This window comes from Nomascus leucogenys, chromosome 1a, assembly GCF_006542625.1.
Source record: "Nomascus leucogenys isolate Asia chromosome 1a, Asia_NLE_v1, whole genome shotgun sequence".
NCBI classification, from domain to species: Eukaryota; Metazoa; Chordata; class Mammalia; order Primates; family Hylobatidae; genus Nomascus; species Nomascus leucogenys.
Genome location: NC_044381.1, coordinates 1,104,460 through 1,118,912, shown reverse-complemented (window position 1 = coordinate 1,118,912; position 14,453 = coordinate 1,104,460).

Genomic DNA, 14,453 nt, shown 5'->3' with positions numbered 1-14,453 from the left:
TATTCTTACATACTTTTGAAAAGTTTTGTCCCTTGCAATTTGTATGGATCCACCAATCTGAATCAAGATGCTGGTTTTCAAGTCAATGCCATTTAGCAGCTGAATCACCTGCAGTGAGTCATCTAACTCCCTTAGCCCCTCCTTCCCCATTTGGAAAATGTGGCTAATGAAAATGACCTAACATGGCTAAATGCCTGACACATTTATGTGGAGATATCTGTAGGAAGAAGGAGCAGTGAAGAACTCTGGTGACTTCAAGCCCCTGTCTCCTGCATTTAGGCCCCCAGGGCTGCCTGCTTCTTGTAGGTCAATGAGCAACTCCAGTGTTCTTCCATTAAATCCCCATTTTCTTTAGTTGAGTTGGAATTGGCTTTATGTTACTTGCAATTACAAGAGTTTTGACTAATAGCTTATGCATCTATAAACATTGGTAACCAGGAAGAACACACAGCAGCATGGAAAAGGAATTTTGATGAATTTTACAAAGAGCATGATATAAAATTGTGACTGATATGTATTGCAGTTATTTGCAATAATCATGCCTATGCAAGACAAGTGAAAGAGAAATATTTTAAAAATCTATGGGCGGCTGTAATCCCAGCTACTCAGGAGGCTGAGGCATGAGAATTGCTTGAACCCAGGAGGCGGAGGTTGCAGTGAGCCAAGATTGCCCCACTGTGCCCCAGCCTGGACCACAAAGCGAAACTCTCAAAAAAAAAAAAAAAAAAGAAGTAATGTATGTTTAGCATGACAGAGTTATGGATGATTTGTCTTCTTCATATAATGGGGTCAAAAACTTAGCAAACTACATTTGGTTGTGCAAAGTAAATGTGGCTTCACTTGTTTTCTACAACTGATCAGATCTTACTCATTGGTTCCACATCCACATTCATCACTAACTGTATTTTAGACTCTTTGGATATGAAAGAAGTTTTGGTGTAAAGAGTTTGGTTTTGTTTTTAAAGGTAAGTGGCTATTGTTGTCTGCCCTCCTTTCTAGATGGTTTCTTGGTATATGGGGGTGGCAGTGTTGTGAGAAAGTGAGCTTTAGGTGTGAGCAGGAGAAGGTGGGCTTTAGATTAGTATACACTGGTCGTTATGCTATGATTAGATTTGGTATTGACATTTTTTAGCAATGTCTCTGGATACCTGGTTGACTTGTATTACTGACATCTGTGCATGGGGAAACCGGCTTTTTCAAGGAGGCAAAAAGCACTCACGCAGACCCTATGTCTGATAACCATGCTGTGTTTTCATTTTTAGTTGTCAAATGATCCTTTATTGAAATTTTTTCCTTCATAGTTCATAGCTAGCTGGATATTTACTTGCACCACGGTTGATCTGATGTCATCTATGATGTCAGGAGGCTGGCACCCATCAACATTGCAGCTCATAGAGTGGGCAGTCTCCAAGACCTCTTTAGGAGTCCCAGAGAGTTCTGTGACTAAGGATTGGTGCTGCATCTGTCATGCAATCTTGACAGTGTCATGAAAAATGGCATTTCCACTGTGCTTGATTATTTTGCTTCTCTCTGTCTCTGGCTCCTTGAGGGCTTTGATGCTCACGGCAGAGGCAGAAAGTACCACCTCAGTCTGAGCCTGTCTGTTCTGAATGGTCAGTTTCATTGTAATCCTTTCACTCTTCTGGTGACCTGTGGCCTTGGCAATGTCATTACCAACTTATTTTGGAGACAGGTCCAGAGCGTTGATCTTAAGGGATAGGGCAGACATGGTACCCAGTTTTCCACCAGGGCACCTGGCAGGTATATGACTCATCTCATTGGGGTTGAACTTGGGCAGCATGGCAGAGGTGGCTAGGTGAACCCAGATGTAGTATGACCGAAGAAAGGTGCACTTTGGCTTCCTCCAAGCCAAGAGGCCCATGCTGTTGGTTTTCCTTTCCGTGTTACATATTGGCATGGGCCATTTGGTGGGGGGTCCCTTTTGCTGAGTTTTAAGTGAGGACCAGAACACAGTCTTTTTCTTCTTTTGGGATTCCTTTCTTTCAATTTATCTGCTACTTGTGATATCAGCCCTGAATGGAGAAGCCAAGATACATAAAACTCACTTTTCCCCTTCAATCCCTATCTTTTCTTCCCCTGGCATTCCCTTGGTTTGGAAAGGAAAAACACCCCATCTTTTCTGTGCAGTAGGGACACCTCTTACATCAAAGGTCATTTCTCTCTACCAATAGCTTTAGAATTCAGGTTCATTGTTCTGACCCTTGGTATTTTAATGGAAGTGATAGGAATCTAGAAAATCCTTTTCTTTATCTCCAACCTCTGAATTTTAAAGACAGTTATTCTAGGAATTCAAATTTGGAAATCAAAAGCTAGATCTTTTTTTTTTTTTTTTTTCTATTTGCATTCCTGCTCTAACAATCTCAAATCTCCCCGAGTCATAAGAATTACCTTAGGCTAGCCGGGCGCGGTGACTCACGCTTGTAATCCCAGCACTTTGGGAGGCCGAGGCGGGCGGATCACGAGGTCAGGAGATCGAGACCACGGTGAAACCCCGTCTCTACTAAAAATACAAAAAATTAGCCGGGCATGGTGGCGGGCGCCTGTAGTCCCAGCTACTTGGAGAGGCTGAGGCAGGAGAATGGCGTGAACCTGGGAGGCGGAGCTTGCAGTGAGCCAAGATCGTGCCACTGCACTCCAGCCTGGGCGACAGAGCAAGACTCCATCTAAAGAAAAAAAAAAAAAGAATTACCTTAGGCTAACTAAGGGAAAAGTCATTTACAAAATATAAAAGAGAAATATACATTTAAAATATATTATCCTTATTACGTTCTTTCAGACTTTCCATAACGTCCTTTACTTTATCGCCTGTCACCCAAACTCCGTGTCAAGCCCTGCCCAAATTGCCAACTGGGGTAATGACAGTGACGATTGTTTATTGGCTACTTAGTATCAGACAAATGTGCTTTTAAACTTTACCATAACCTTGTAGACATTCATATCCCCATTGAACAGATGAGAAGTGGGAGCTTAGGAAAGGAGACTTGTGCAAAGTAGCAGAGCTGATTTCGGGGAGACAAATAGTTTAGAAAACTCGTATGTGTCTTGTTTGCTTTTTCTCACTTTGGCTCAGAAGTCATTCATTCATTCAAATGCTGCAACTTTAAAACTTTAAAACACAGCCAGAAAAACATCCATTAAATAATATGGATGCTTAACACACTGCTCAATAAATGGCAACCAATATTATTTATTTATATTTCCACTGATAACCAGGAAGATAAATAACTTAGTGTGCAGAGAACAGAGTCCATCGTGGCCAAAATCTTGGTACAGTTTGATATTTCAACAGCTGGGCAGGAAAGAAGGTAAAGTGCTTTGGGAAGACAGGAGCTCCTGGGTGGGATGGAAACAGGGGGTTTGGTTTCCCCTTTTCTTCTGGATGGGAATCCAGAACACCTGGGATTTTTTTTTGTTTGTTTTTGTTTTTGTTTTGAGATGGAGTCTTTTGTTCCATTGCCCAGGCTGGAGTGCAGTGGCGTGATCTCGGCCCACTGCAACCTCTGCCTCCCGGGTTCAAGCGATTCTCCTGCCTCAGCCTCGCAAATAGCTGGGATTACAGGCATGCACCACCATGCTCAGCTAATGTTTGTATTTTTAGTAGAGACGGGGTTTCACTATGTTGGCCAGGCTGGTCTTGAACTCCTGACCTCAGGTGATCTGCCCGCCTCAGCCTCCTAAAGTGCTGGGATTACAGGCATGAGCCACCGCCGCGCCTGGCCTAACACCTGGGATCTTGTTCACGTTTGGCTAATACTGTGGAATGGGCATTTAAGGACATTGTAGTTTAGTTTTCTAACTTTTTTTTTTTTTGAGACAGAGTTTTGCTCTTGTTGCCCAGGCTGGAGTGCTGAAGCAGGTGGATCACAGTGAGGCCAGGAGTTCAAGACTAGCCTGGTCAACGTGGTGAAACCTTGTCTCCGTTAAAAATACAAAAACTAGCCGGGTGTGGTGGCAGGCGTCTGTAATCCCAGCTACTCGGGAGGCTGAGGTAGGAGAATGGCTTGAACCCAAGAGGCAGAGGTTGCAGTGAGCTGAGATGGCAACACTGCACTCCAGCCTGGGCAACAGAGTGGGACTCTGTCTCAAAAATAAATAAATAAATAAATAAATAAATAAATAAATAAATAAATAATTTAATAAAGGTGCTAGACTCTTAATCTCTTTAGGTGGGAGGGCCTGGAAGAAAAATATCTAGCTATGTCAACAGAGATTCTTTACAGATGAAAATTTTCCCCTACAAAGGATGGCTTTGCCGGGCCATTTCAAAATATGCCAAAGAGACATGTTATGGGATAAAATATTTTGATTTTCTTGTCATGTAATATTACGCCAGAGTCAGACTAAAAAGTAACAAAATATAGGGTTAAATAAAACCCATCTGAGGAGAATTTTTGGTTTGTAGGGCATGACTCCCTAGACCCCTTAGATAGTAATTTGGAAGATAAGATCAGAGCTTAGTCCTCAAGCAGGAGTGAAAGTTTATTAAAAAGCTTTAGAGCGGGAATGAAAGGAAGTAGAGTACATTTGGAAGAGGGCCAAGTGGGCACCTTGAGAGATCAAGTGCACAATTTGACCTTTGACTTGGGGTCTTATAGGTTGGCATACTTTCGGGGTCTTGGGTTACTTCTCCCAATTCTTCCCTTGGGGTGGGCTGTCCATATGTGCAGTGGCCTGCTAGCACTTGGGAGGGGAGCATGCACAGTGTATTTGCTGGAATGGTACAGATGCTTTCTTGAGGTGTTCTTCCCTTACCAGTGTAACATTCCTACAGGAAGGTCATTTACCAATTAAACTCCTCCACTTTGCCTCTCAGTGCACGTGCTCCAGCCCACCCATTCCAATTCCTAAGATCTTATTGGGAAGCTGCTGATCATCACGTTCAGGTTTTTTCTATCTATTTGGAGACTGCCTGTCCCTGGTGCTGGCTGCAACCAGCTATTATTTGAGAGAGACAGTGTAACAACCATCTGACCATCACCTGACGGTCACCTGACATTCCTGGTCAGGGTGCGGGGCCCTCTCCTGCACGGCACATGTCTGCCTATCTACTGTAACAAGGACACCATCAGATGATTGCTAAGGTTTCTCCCGGTGTGAGAAGTCCTGAGAAAATGGTATTCTCAGAGATACTGAAGTGTCCTCAGGGGAAGTCTAGATGGCCTAGACAGCTCGTGGCGCTCCACTGTCACCCTACCACCAATACCTCCCTGCCTTTTGTCATCCTCTGATCTCCCCCTGCTCAACCCCATTTCAGGGGAGGAGGGAAGAAATGTAGAAAAGATAATGAGGGAAAGTGGCGATGGGTAGTGAGAGGATGATGAAGTGGTAGATAATGGGAGAGTGGAGGGAAGACATAGAAATTACACACATATACTTTTTTAGAGAAAGGACACAGGGAAAAGATAGGGGGCATCAAAGAAAGAACATTTGCCTTCTTTTGTTCATCAGATAAAATAATCACTGACATTTATTGAGCCCTTGTCCTAAGCCTGGCACCTTGTTCAGCTTTTCACATGCATCATTTCATTTAGCCCTCATACATCTCATTTTATAGATAAGCGAGAAACATACTTAAAAAATTAATCAGTATGTCCAATATCACTAATTAGTAAGAGACAGGACAAGCATTGAACTTCAGCATCTTTGACCCCTGAGCTTGTACTTATAAATACTAGTCCATACGGCTTTCCTACCAGCATTTCCTCTGAGCCAGGGAATGTCACTGTTTTCCTTATGGCCAACAGCATTTAGACTCAATGTCATTGCTGACCTACGGTGATGAGTTCATCACCATAGGCAGACAGACAGGCAGGTACCTATCCATACACTCACTCACTCACTGATGACACTCAGGAAGGCTTGGTAAAGACAAGTAAAGCCAATGAATATTATAAATAGCATATTTCTTGTGAGGTGCCATCATGTAGGGAAAGCTTCTTAATTAACTCTGGCTGAGTCTAATGTTGAAATTAATTCTTGGCCCTTACGGTGGCTCATACCTATAATCCCAGAAATTTGGGAAGCCGAGGTGGGCACATCATGAGGTCAAGAGATCAAGACCATCCTGGTCAACATGGTGAAACCTTGTCTCTACTAAAAATACAAAAATTAGCTGGGTGTGGTGGCGCATGCCTGTAGTCCCAGCTACTTGGGAGGCTGAGGCAGGAGAATCACTTGAACCATGAAGGCAGAGGTTGCAGTGAGCCAAGATGGTGCCACTGCACTCCAGTCTGGTGACAGAGAGAGACTCCGTCTCAAAAAAAAAAAAACAAAAAACAAAAAACAATTAATTCTTGTTCTTGCTGGGTGCAAGATAGTTCCTGAACACATGCCCAGATGATCACAGGTGCCTGTGGTTTGTTGGGGGATAATATACACCAAAATAAGTGGTGAATACCCATAGCTAACCATAGCAACTTTTCTCAGTATTATACCTATCAGAAAACCCAGGTAAGCCTCATTGTAGGATACCTGTAGGTCACCCTCTAGGGATTATGGTTGATGATCACAGAGCTGTGATGTGATGATGTCCCATTAGGGGTCTTTCACCTGGTTATCATTTCTCTGCCCGATACTTCAACTGTAAATTTGTGAGGAAATTTGGGAAAGACTGCATCAGAGCCCTATCCAATAGTCTCCAAGCTATGTGCACTTTCCCTGGATCTTTCTCTGTTTCAATGCAGGGATATTACATGGGTTTTGGAACCAGTCAGACTCACGTTCAAATTCTGTCTCTGCTGTTTATTGAGTGAGGAGCAGTGGTACGAATCCCTTGTCCTTGAAACTGCTGTATTCTCTCCTGTAGAAAGGAATTATGGAAGGTGTTATGAGGACCAGGTGAGCTAGCACATGCACTACACCAGCACAGGGCCTGGAATATGGTAGGTGACCACTCACTGCAAACTCTTATTCTTCATGCTTCAGTTACCTACTGCTATATAAATACCAAACCAGGCCTTAGTGGCCCCCAGGACTATACCCATTTGTCATGAAGAGCTTTAGTGAGCTTTACTTGAATAACAACCATTTATCTGCTCATAGTTCTGTAATCTGGGCTGAGTTCTTCTACTGGTCTCACCTGGGGTAGTTCATGCTCTCATGCCAACCATCAGGAAGCTGAATTGGGGCCAGAAATCCAAGATAGCATCACTCATGTGTCAGGAAGCCTGGCTGGGATGCCTGGACCAGCTCGGATCAAGCCTCTCCTTGGTATAGTGCTCTGTTGTCACCACCTTAAAATTCTTAATAATTTTAAAACAAGGAACCCTGCATTTCATTTTACAGTAATCCCTGCAAATCGTGTAACCAGTCCTTGCAGCTGGATCTCTTTCTACACTAGCTCAGGGCTCCAAGGGAGTGAAAGCAAAAGCTGGCAGGCTCCTTAAGACCAAGGCTAGAACTGGTACAGTAGCACTTTGCCACATTCTATGGGCCAAAGTAATTCATAAGGCCATCCCTGATTCCAGAGGAGGAGCGGGAAAATCTTTATGGCCTTCACTTGACCTCCACTTCCTACTTTCAGCATTTTCAGCAACTGGGTCAGCAACTGGGTCCTGAGACAGCTCTTCTGGTGCTAAGAAGCAGATACCTCCCCAAGTGACCTCATAAAAAGAGGAATATATGGCAGAGGGTTGGAAATCTCTCCGAAATGAGGCACAACCCCACCTTAGGAAAGTGGAAAGAGTTAGAAACTCAGGGTCTGAGGCTATGCCTTGCTTCTCAGTGGTCATATTGACTTCCTTGGTCAGTCATGGCTTGAGGGGAGGTCAGGGAAACTGGTCACTCAGAAGAGACAACTGCCCCTTACAGAGACTGTGGGCAGGCCAGCTCTCTATAAGAGGCTATGAATAAGGTAGGGTATATCCCCTGATAGAAATGTTTTTTATTTATCAGCCATTTATGAAGCACCAATAATTATATGTAAGACAGTGTTTTGGCCTATGGGGATATGACTCTAGGAGAGCAGGGCTCCTTTTTATCAGTCACATAAGGGTATATCTCTTTAACTGAAGTTGAGGTTGGGGGCAGGGAAATAATCAGAGGTTTATTCTTACTGTCCTTGTGCTTGGGGAGTCAGCCCCAGTCCTTGGTGACTGGCTCACATATCCTCATGTGGCTAGCAACACCCACCTACCATGGCAGTACAGGAGAACGTTTAACTCATTGTAATCTCCAATGCCTGGGTTCAAACGGTTCTCTTGCCTCAGCCTCTGAAGTAGCTAGGACTACAAGTATGCACCTCCATGCCTGGCTAATTTCTTTTACAGAGATGGAGGTCTTGCTATGTTGCCTAGGCTGGTTTCAAACCCCTGGCCTCAATCAATCCTCCCACTTTGGCAACCCAGAACCCTGGGATTACAGGGGTGAGCCACCGCACTTGGCAGAGAATGCATTCTTTTACAAAAATGCCAATTCACCTCACAGAAAAGTTGAGTGAAAAAGGATGACAAATTGTGACTTTATCTTATTTACTTTGGTCCTGCTGCAAGGAAGATGACAGACTGAGGCCCGCAGAAGGAGGGATTTCCACAGGGACTTGGGAGTGTCATCACCATCTCCCTGGGGCATGCAGAGGAGAGCGCTCACCATCTCTTGACCTCTCTCCTCAGCATGCTCCCCACTTCCTTACTCTACTTTCTCATGGTTTCCTTCCTTTGTGCCCTCAGTCTAGTGTCCTTACCCCTGTCCCGGAGACCCCATCTCTTTTCCCCAGTACATAGTGCCCCTCCTCGGTCCCTTCTTGCACATTCCACTCAGCTGGCGCTATTGCTTTCCTTGGCCCAGCTTTGCCAGCTCTGAAAAAGCAAGGGGTGAGGTGCAGTCCATCAGATGGAAGAGATGATATAATTGATGATCAGATCCAGGGCAGGCTCCCAGCAGTAACAGCTGTGGCAAATTTCGACATAAGCTAGCTGAGAAACAAGCTAATAAAATGAGCTTATTTCCCAGTGACAACGCAGTCTAGTGTTCTATGACCAGCTCCTTGCAAAACAGTAACCCTCGCATTGTGACAAGATTCACATTAACTGTGCAGGGCCCTGTCTTGACTACCCAGGTGACTAGCATCTACTTGGAGAAGAATGTCCTGATCTTCAAATCTGTTCCCTGGTAAAAAGAGGGCTGCTGCTCTCAAGGAACTTCAGTCAAGGGGAGTGGGGGAAGACAGTCCCATACACAGAAAAAAAACTAGGGGGTGAAAGGCCAATGAGTGGTGGGAAGGAAAGGGAAAGAAGCTTCCAGAAGTAAGTGCTGAATGGGAGATTAAACTTGGCTGGGCGCCACGGTGGAGCACAGGTGTAATGGAGGGTGGGGCCTCTTTCAAACCTCACTCGTGGCCGTGTGCACGCGTGTCCGTTCCCGCTGGAGTGGCGGTGCTTTCTTGAGGCAGGGGATGGGTTGCTTCCCTCCGGAGTCTTCGCTAGACCTCCCTCTTCCTCCTGCTTCCTTTCACCTATTCATTCCAAACATACATTGAGCTGCACGTTCTGGGTTCCCAACTGGAAGGGCCTCACGAAGGAGATTTTAGAACTATGCCCACTTGCCACGATTTTACTTTACTTGCTTCCCACTTCTTCTCCTTTCCCTGAGCTTCACAGTTTTGAGGAAAAGAAGCCCTCAGCCTGCCCGAGTCCCTCAGTTACGCCGCGCACCCTCTCACCGTGCTAATTTCCAAGCCCGCGCTGCCGAATAGGCGGGAACACCCTCGCACGCATGCGCAGTGACTCTCCCCCGCCCCGCGGCGCCACCCGCCAACCCCCACTCCCCGCCCCACCACCCGCCGCCCTTCCCCGCCGCCCCCGGCCGTGCTTGCTGTCTCTAGGCTCCATTTAAAGCGCTGCGTTTGCTGGGGAGCCCTTAATTCAATTCTCGGTGGATTAGGGCCATTGAGATTCTTAATCAACTGCTGGGTTCCACGCGATCCTCTTTAGAAACTTTTTGCTTAATATGCATCTAGAGACATTCACGGCCAGCCTGCAGAGTTGGAGCCCATGGAGTGGAGCCTGGGAGGCTGCAGGCAACCCCCAGGCTTCTAAACAGCAACGTCAGTTTAATTATTGCAGATCCGTCATAGCTGCCAAGTCCTCTCTTTCTTCGTTGTTGTTAACGGGGAAACTTGCCGCCCAGTGGCTTTGTTGCAAGTGGAAGTCCGCGTGCTTTGATACCCTCAGGGGGCACTTACAGGCGAGGTGGGACACAGGTGGGCTGCGGGACTCCGTGTATTTACCTTCCAGAGGAATGCACTGCAAACAGGCTGCACACAGGAGACAGGGAAGCCTGGCGAGGTTGGGTTTCCAGGCGCCACTGTGTACCCTCTCAGTTCCACTGATACCCTTTCTTTCTTCTACCCGGAGGCTCTGGTAGTTGGCTCTCGCCAGACAATGTAAACTGGCACTACAAGTGGAATAGACCAGACATTTATTTTCTGGTAGGTCAGGCCTCTGTCCTGCCTGCACCTTTGGCCTGATTTTGGTTAATGTTGTCAGAAGCGGATGCAATGTCTGGCGGTGTTGGCTAAATTTTCTGGAAGTGTCAATTGTAAATAATGTTACCTTACATTTTGGGCAGCACTTTTGAGTTTCCAAAACGTGTTCCCATGCATTATCTCATTGGGTTTCCTCAATAGATTGGAAGTATGTGGAGGAACTCCCACCCTCTTTCACAGTGAAAAACCCCTGAAGCTCAGAGCAGTATAGTAACTTCGCCAGAGTTGCAGGACTAGAAAGTGAAAGAATAAGAAACCAGGTCTTCTGATCCTTGGTCTGGAGACTTTTGGCAGTCACACATACTTTTTTATTATCTCACTAATAACCCTGATAATCTTGTTGGATAACAGAACAATTTGTTTATCCGTGTCGTGATGTCATTGCATTAAGGAAGTGATGAGGGAGCCAATTTCTCGATTGTTTTTTAGAGCTGTAATGCCTTGAAAATCACTCCTTTATCCTTGCTACCAGTAATTTGCCATCTCCTAATATGTGGTAAAAATACTAAAGGTAAAAACTAGCTGCCAAGCTACTGCCACAAAAATCAAGTAGGAACTGGGTTGGATTCAGTAACATCGGTCCAGAGAGAGCACTGCTCCTCAAGATGGGTGCAGCATCAAGGACTTAAGGATCAGGAATGTGCACGGCTCTCCAAATGGTTTTCAAGCAAGGCGATGCTGCATTTCCTCCAGTAATTTCATAATTAAAAACTTAGTGATTATCAGAAATTTAGTTTTGTTTTGGTTTTTGAGACAGGGTCTCACTCTGTTGCCCAGGCTGGAGTGCAGTGACATAATCATAGTTCACTGTAGCCTTGAGCTCCCTGATTCATACCTCAGCCCCCCAAGTAGCTGAGACTACAGGCAGGCACCACCATACCTAGGTAATTTTTGTATTTTTGGCAGAAATGGGGTTTTGACATGTTTGCCAGACTAGTCTCGACCTCCTGGGCTCAGGCGAACTGCCAGCCTTGGCCTCCCAAAGGGTTGGGATTACAGGCATGAGCCGCTGTGCCTGGCCAGAAATTTAGTTTTTTATTTTTATTTTTTTTATTTTTTTGAGACGGAGTCTCGCCCTGTTGCCCAGGCTGGGGTGCAGTGGTGCCATCTGGGCTCACTGCAACCTCTGCCTCCCGGGTTTGCGCCATTCTCCTGCCTCAGCCTCCTGAGTAGCTGGGACTACAGGTGCCTGCCATCACACCTGGCTAATTTTTTTATTTTTGCATTTTTAGTAGAGATGGGGTTTCACCCTGTTAGCCAGGATGGTCTCGATCTCCTGACCTCGTGATCCGCCCGCCTCGGCCTCCCAAAGTGCTGGGATTACAGGTGTGAGCCACCGTGCCCGGCAGAAATTTAGTTTTTAAATCAGGCTGTGTGAGGTTGGGTTTAAAAATATTGAAGCTTGGCTCACATCTGTAATCCCAGCACTTTGGGAGGCTGAGGCAGGCAGATCACCTGAGGTCAGGAGTTTGAGACCAGCCTGGCCAACATGGTAAAACCCCGTCTCTACTAAAAATACAAAAATTAGTCAGGCGTGGTGGTGGATGCCTGTAATCCCAGCTATTCAGGAAGCTGAGGCAGGAGAATTGCGTGAACCAGGGAGGTGGAGGTTGCAGTGAGTGGAGATGGTGCCACTGTACTCCAGCCTGGGCAACAGAGTGAGACTCTGTCTCAAAAATAATAATAATAATAATAATAACAATATTGAAGCTATCATCTAGGTTTGAGGGAAAGCAGTAGAAAGGGGAAAAATTCTCTTAAATTTTGCCCATGCATTAATAATGGGAAAAGTCAAGAGTGAATGGAAAGTCATTCCTCTGGGACCAAATGATCCCTGTTGTCTAATTTCCTTTAGGAGCTGCTTTTACCTTAGAGCTACAGAAAAGGTGCAGTCTGGCAGACGTCATCACTGATGGCTACCTTCATTCATTGCTTTGGTTACTTCTAAATATTCATTGAATACCCACTTTGGGCCAGGTACTGGGGATACAATGATGAGAAAAGACACAATTTTGATGCTTAGCTTTTTCTGTTGAAACGTAATTATATTCTATTTTTCTGTTGCCTTCATTTTTCTCCTACTCCCGCCCACCAACTCCATCCAGCTCTCTAGTTCTGATTCCTGGTCATTTGCACCATTTTTGGTAAGACACTCCAGAAAATGAATTACTGGTACAGCAAGACATTCCCTCCCCCCACCCATCTATTCCAATCCCCACTCTTCTTCAGGATATAAACCCCAAGTCTTCCTTCTTCATATATTGCAAATCCTCTACTGGGGATGGTCCTACAAGGCCAGTGATGGTGAATATTATATGAATTAGATTGTAATATTTGCCTCTACATAAATTTTTTCTGACTGCATCTGGTTTAAAGCAAAACCTCCTGTAGTGAGCCTTGTGGTTTAATTGTCTTTCCCCTTCTTGATTCTCCAAGGAACTCCCAGTCCACCCATTGTCAGCCATATGGTTTCAGTATTGACCCAACTTGTAGCTTGAGGGAAGAACCTCAGTTAGCATGAGCCATTCTAATCAGAGCGAACCCAAGGAATTCCACTGGGAATTCTGGGACATAGAAGCTCTCTTGTTTGTGGGGAATTGTGGTCTGGGATTGTGAAGCTCAGTGCTGCTATTGCCATGATGGATGAGCCCAGAATTTCCAGGGAGCACTGCTGAAAGCCTGAGGGTGAGTGCCAACCAAGAGGAAGCAGAGATGGAAAATGGACTTAGGATATGATCTTGAATCAAGCTGGGTCTGAATCAATGGACTTAGGATATGATCTTGAATCAAGCTGGGTCTGAATCAATGCTATCTGTGAATTATTCTGCTAAGTGAACTACTAAACTCTACCACCTCCTTTAAAAATGCCAGTTTGAGTTTGGTTTTCTATCATTTATTTAAAAAGATTGCCAGTTGAACCCTACCTATCTAAGGCAATGGGAAGTATTGCTTTAAGCACAAAAAAGAATATACAGGATGTTCATACCCCAGCCATACCCTGAATTCTAAGAATATATTTATAACCTTTAGGTTTGTTTGTTTACAAAATGATACATAATCAGTAATAGTTTTACGGCATTTGAGAGACCAAGCATTTAAAAATGCATTCAAGGCCGGGCGCGGTGGCTCAGGCCTGTAATCCCAGCACTTTGGGAAGCCAAGGCGGGTGGATCACGAGGTCAGGAGATCGAGACCATCCTGGCTAACACGGTGAAACCCTGTCTCTACTAAAAAATATAAAAAATTAGCTGGGCGTGGTGGCAAGTGCCTGTAGTCCCAGCTACTTGGGAGGTTGAGGCAGGAGAATGGCGTGAACCCGGGAGGCAGAGTTTGCAGTGAGCCGAGATCGTGCCACTGCACTCCAGCCTGGGCAACAGAGTGAGACTCCATCTCAAAAAGAAAAAAAAAAACCATTCAAAGCAAAACAAAGGTTTCTGGTCTTTGAAAGCATACTTGCAACCACAATTACCAATGACAACTCTAAATTTTGTTGTTTTTTTTTTGAAAACAGATCTATTGTCATAGAAAGCACTCTTTATAGAATTATGGAATTTAAAACAATGTGTGGCATGACAAACCCAATCAGATCTGTGCAGTATATTTATGTTTAATTTTCATGAAGTTCTTATGTGATAGTGACAACTGTACCCTTGACCTTGCTGAAGGAGGGGAGGCATGAAGCTAATCAGAAGATTTCCTCTAATAAGCTTTCATAGAAGAGTTTTCCAAATAAAATGAAGAGGGCTGTCATGGCATATCAAGTTTCCCCCATTTTCAGGAAACAAAGGTACTAATTTGCTTTACTCTTAGAGATTCTTAAAAGGCTTCTTTTCTAACTGCATATTTAGAATATATAATCAGAGGACCAACGTTCAATATCTTTTTTTGTGCCATCACTTTAAAAATTGCAGCCATGTCCCCACTTAACTATCTGGAGCTGAGAAACGAT